This window comes from Alexandromys fortis, unplaced genomic scaffold (genome assembly GCF_014885135.2).
Source record: "Alexandromys fortis isolate MF-2015 unplaced genomic scaffold, M_Fortis_MF-2015_v1.1 scaffold_129, whole genome shotgun sequence".
NCBI classification, from domain to species: Eukaryota; Metazoa; Chordata; class Mammalia; order Rodentia; family Cricetidae; genus Alexandromys; species Alexandromys fortis.
In genome coordinates this window covers 2,137,242-2,143,241 of record NW_026068022.1, presented here as the reverse complement: position 1 = coordinate 2,143,241, position 6,000 = coordinate 2,137,242, and the positions used below count along the sequence as shown (strand labels likewise).

Sequence of the window (6,000 nt, the reverse complement as noted above, 5' to 3'; positions counted from 1 at the left end):
TCTTACCCTGTCTTGGCAGGATATGACAGTCCTGTTTTTTCCATTCACGGATACTCTGTATCTCTGTCAGTGGTTGAGGTATGGGCATTTCTTTGCCCAAAGGCCAGTTCAGCCAAGAAGAAAGGCTCCAGGTGGAGTATCTTTGGTGCTCAACATTCTCTGGGGAACAGATCGGTGTTGCAATTTGTGTCTCACTACCACGAAACTCTGAGTTAGATTAAAGGCCATTTTCTACAGCTCTTTGAAGAGGTTGAAGATTATCTATCTATACTGAGTATAATCTCTGTGTATCTAAAGAACCTGATTAGTCTAATTATAAATGACAAAGTGGTACCCAATGTGGTAATGAACTCCACATAAAACCTGAGAGAGCTTAATTTTAAACAGATAAAAAAACAGAGTTTAATGCAGATTTTTCCTGTTTGTTGGTGTCCTGCTGTAGAGCGATTCCTCATTCATCAACAGTGGCAGAAAAAAAGCTTTGACATTTTAAAGCGCGGCTTCCTGGGACTGTGCCGCCAGTGCAAACTCTGGCTTTAAAGCATTTCAAAGGCTTTTATGGGACTAGATGTTTGTGTTCCCACTTGGGATGGGAAGGAGAGTGCTCTGAGACCGTGCCAATGGCTTACTGCTACCCACCTGCACCTGGGCAGACCTCAGAATCAGGCTTAGGCAGGCAGAAGAGCATGGCGGATTCCTGCCGCCATACAGAGAGGTGTTTCAGACTGCGCAGTGCTCTGCGTGTCAGACTTGGCTGTAACTTGGATGAAAAAAGTTTCTGTGCCGCACACTCAGTCTTAGAGTTAAACTGCTGAGTGTGGCTCCAATGTGGACTTGCTGTGTGCCTGGAACTGTGCACAGCTCAGGGGCACCAAATGGCTCTGAGGCAGGAGCAGCTCAGCTCTGCCATGCTGAACTGTGCTGGTCTCAGGCAGGAACTACTATAATTACCATAATAACAGCGCAGTTAAGGTTTAGACTGGGCAGGAAACAGGCAGTACCGTATTACCCCTATGTGGCGCAAGCTAAAGTTTTTAAGAAGCCCTTAGCATTTTAAGAAGTGGCCTGGACAGTAAAGAATTACATGGTGGCTCACAGCCATCTATAATGAGATCTGGTGCCCTCTTCTGGCATGTAAGCATACATGGAAGGAATGGTGTATACATAATAAATAAATAAATTTAAAAAAAAAAGAATTACAGATTCACAAAAGGCCTCTATGGGTCACAATGTTGGATGAATGTACATAGGCTTGGGAGAGAGAAGAAAAAGAATATAGAGAAAAAAAAAGGGTAAAGTCTTTAAAGAGACTTAATAAACTGATAAAGTAAAAATAAACCTCGTAAAAATGGAAAATTCACAGAGAGTCTGGATTATGTACATTGTGTTTTCTTTAAAATTTTTGACTGTGGAGGAGCTAAGTACAGAGAGACATTTCATTATATGGGCTGCCAAGCTAAGCCAGAATGGATATCATAAGGGTATGACTTCAGAATTTGGGCCTAAGGATATGATGCTTTGGAGAGGGTCTTCTTTTGTTTTCACAGAGGATGAGACTCTGTGGATTGCTTCTATCCCAATATGGTATGATGGACCACACCCTCCTGAAAGGTTGCTGTGAACACCTTCAAAAATTACTTCGCTCAACTGCCAACTGAGATGAAACTAGCACACAGGTTACACCATGAAAGATCTGATTAACAGTGCCCCCATATACCAGGAAGCAGTTTGGAGAGAAAAAACTGCGCCCATGTTCCTAAATATGGTTTATAAATGTTCTTTTACATTTAAAGGAAGATATGATATAGATATGAATAATTTGCATTGGTATGGATTTTAAGGTCAATTTTGTTATATGTATATGTATTTCTGATTTTGAATAAGGTATTGTGATTGTGTAGTTCATTTTAAAAATGTATAATTAGGAAATATAGGTTGTTAATGGATAATCATCAATAATAGTCAAGCTTGTAGTCATGTTAGTTAGATTTTCTAGATACATTTCAGATAGGCATTCTTCATATCTTTCAAAAACTGCAGAATATGGCATTTAATGTTTTTTTAATTTGTTAAAGATTTCTGTCTCTTCCCCCCTCCGCCTCCCCTTTCCCTCCCCCTCCCCCAATAAAGTCCCCCCCTTCGTCAGCCCAAAGAGCAATCAGGGTTCTCTGCCCTGTGGGAAGTCCAAGGACCACCCACCTCCATCCAGGTCTAGTAAGGGGAGCATCCAGACTGCCTAGGCTCCCACAAAGCCAATACGTGCAGTAGGTTAAAACAGGCATTTAATGTTTTAATAACTTAAGGCTTTTCATGACAATGAGACAATGGCAGCACCAGCTACTTTGAGAGGAGGATGGGCATCGAAGAGGATCCTTATGGAGTTTGATAGCCATTTGGGCAAGAAACTGCTCTTGCCTGGACTGTTGGATGAACTGGACACAAAGAACCTGCAGAGAGAGGGCTGCTGAACTTGCCTAAAGGTGAGATGGTCTTTCAGGGTTCCTGACTCATGAAAGAGTCTGCGAGACATTCTGCAGGACACAGCAAAAAGTGACTGTACTATCTTTGGAATTTCCTGTTTCATGGAAATGTCTGCTGGATACTATGGGCTGTAGACCGAAGATGGATGCCCCAATGGTACAGAGGAACTTTGGGTGACTGTCCAGGCAGCAAGATGTCTCTGTCATTTCAAGTTCTGGACTTCTTGTTTGCTTAGGTAATATTATATCCTTCTGGAGTCTTTGATGAAGTTGAAGAATGGTTAGTTATAGTTATAGTTTTCCTTAGTTATGATAAAAGATAAGGTAGATATAAGTATTGTAACTGTAATTCTTGCTTGATAACTGTTTTGTTATGTGTAATTTTGCTATGTTAAAGTTAAAGCTTTCTTTTTCGTTTAAACAGAAAAAGGGGAAATGATATGGGAGAGTCTTCTGTTTTGTGTTGATTTCATTGGTTAAATAAAGAAACTGCCTTGGCCCTGATAGGACAGAAAATTAGGTAGGCAGAGTAGACAGAATAGAATGCTGGGAGAAAGAAGCCAAGTCAGTCAGTCGCCATGATTCTCCCACTCCAGACAGACGCAGGGTAAGATCTTTCCTGTTAAGCCACCAGCTCGTGGTGCTACACAGAATATTAGAAATGGATTAGATCAATATGTAAGAGCTAGCCACTAAGAGGCTGGAACTAATGGGCTAGGCACGGAAATAATTACAGTTTCCGTGTAATTATTTCGGGGTATAAGCTAGCCAGGCAGCCGAGAGCAGGGGCAGCAGGAACGCAGACCCACTGCTTCTCACAGCACTGGAACAACCCCATGTATCTTATCAGATCACCATGCCTTAAAATTAGAATTCAACAGCAATACTAATTCCAGAAAGCCCACAAACACATTAACATGAAACCATGCTCACCTGAATCATCAACGGGTCAAGGAATAAATTAAAGACTTCCTAAATTCAATGAAAATGACCACACAACATAGCCTAATTTATGGGACACAATGAAAGCAGTGTTAAAAGGAAAGTTCATAACACTAAATGCCTACATAAAGAAGCTGGAAAAATCCCACACCAGCGATTTAACAGAACATTTGAAAACTCTAGAACAGAAAGAAGCAAACTCACCCAAGAGAACTAGACAGCAGGAAATAAACTGAGAGCTGAAATCAACAAAATAGAAAAAAGAAAATAATACAAAGAATCAATGAGACAAAGAGCTGGTTCTTCGAGGAAATCAACAAACAGACAAACATTTATCCAAACTAACCAAAACTCAGAGAGGGAACAACCAAATTAACAAAACCAGAAATGAAAAGGGGGACATAAGAACAGACAACGAGGAAAATCAGAGAATCATTATGTCATATTTCAAAAACCTGTACTCCACAAAACTGGAAAACTTAAAAGGAAATGGATAACTTTCTGGATAAATATCATTTACCAAAATTAAATCAAGACTAGATAAGCAAATTAAACAGACCCGTAACTGCTAAAGAAATAGAAACAGTCATCAAAAGTCTCCCAACCAAAAATATCCCAGGGTCAGATTGTTTCAGCTCAGAATTCTGTAATATTTTTGAAGAACTAATACCTATACTCCTCAAATTGTTCCACACAATAGAAACAGAAGGAACATTGCCAAACTCTTTTTATGAAGCTACCCTAATACCCAAACCACATAAGAAAGAGAATTACAGACCAATCACACTTATGAATATTGATGCAAAAGTACTCAATAAAATACTGGCAAACTGAATTCAAGAACAGATCAGAAAAATCATCCACTGTGATCAAGTTTGACTTTATCCCAGAGATGCAGGGATGGTTCAACATATGAAAATTTGTCAATGTAATCCACCATACAAACAATTTTTTTTTTAAAAAAAAGGACCACATGATCATCTCATTAGATGCTGAAAAAGCCTTCGACAAAATAGAACAAGCCTTCATGATAAAGGTCTTGGAGAGAGCAGTGATACAAGGAACAAACCTAAACATAATAAAGGCAATATATAGCAAGTCAACAGCCAACATCAAACTAAATGGAAACTCCCAGCAATCCTATTGAAATCAGCAAGAAGACAAGGTTGTTCACTCTCTCCATATCTATTCAATATAGTCCTTGAGATTCTAACTAGAGGAATAAGACAACAAAAGGAGATCAAGGGGATACAAATCGGAAAAGAAGTCAAACTCTCACTCTTGGCTGATGATATATGATAGTTTATAAAACGATGCCAAAAATTCTACCAAGGAACTTCTACAAGTCATAAACACTTTCAGTAATGTAGCAACATACAAGATTAACTCAAAAAAATTCAGTAGCCCTCCTTTAAACATATAATAAATGGCTGAGAACGAAATCAGAGAAACATCACCCTTCACAATAGTCACTAATAGAATAAAATACCTCAGAGTAACTCTAAGCAAGTGGAAGACCTGTATGACAAGAACTTTAAATCTTTGAAGAAACAAATTGAAGAAGATACCAGAAAATAGATCTCCCATGGTCCTGGGTAGGTAGAATTAACATAGTAAAAAAGGCAATCTTACCAAAAGCAATCTACAGATTCAATACAATGCCCATTAAAATCTCAGCAAAAATCTTCACAGACCTTGAAAGAACAATACTCACCTTCATATGGAAAAGTAAAAAACCCAGGGTAAGCTGTGCAGTGGTGGCGCTCACCTTTAATCCCAGCACTCAGGAGGCAGAGGCAAGCAGATCCCTGTAAGTTCAAGACCAGCCTGGGATACAAGAGCTAGTTCCAGGAAAGGCTCCAAAGCTACAGAGAAACCCTGTCTCGAAAAACAAAAAACAAAAAAGAAAAGAAAACAAAACAAAACAAAAACCCAGGATAGCCAAAACAATCCTGTACAATAAAGGCATTACAATCCCTGACTTCAAACTCTACTATAGAGCTACAGTACTGAAAACAGCCTGGTATTGGCATAAGAATAGACAGGAGGACCAATGGATCTGAACCGAACGAAGGCCCGGATATCAATCCACATACCTACAAACACCTGATTCTTGACAAAGAAATATCAAATGGAAAAAAGAAAGCATATTCAACAAATGGTGCTGGCATAACTGGATATCAACATGTAGAAGAATGAAAATAGATACACATCTAATGCCATGCACAAAACTCAAGTCCAAATGGATCAAAGACCTCAACATAAAGCCAACCACACTGAACCTCACAGAAGATAAAGTGGGAGGTACACTTGAACGCACTGGCAAAGGAGATCACTTCCTAAATATAACCGAAGAAGCACAGACACTGAGAGAAACAATAAATGGGACCTCCTGAAACTTCTGTAAAGCAAAGGACATGGTCAACAAGACAAAACAACAGCCTACAGGATAGGAAAAGATCTTCACCAATCCCATACCAGACAGAGGTCAGATCTCGAAAATATGCAAAGAACTCAAGAAATTGGTCATCAAAAGAACAAATAATCCAATAAAAAAAGTAGGGTACAGACCTAAACA

General features: G+C 39.2%; 1 protein-coding gene across 4 annotated transcripts in view; it reads right to left on the bottom strand.

Annotated features, from left to right (window-relative positions):
* The window catches only part of Sbf2 (SET binding factor 2), a 371,745-nt gene that overhangs the window by 253,794 nt on the left and 111,951 nt on the right, over positions 1-6,000 (bottom strand). The window lies entirely within an intron of this gene.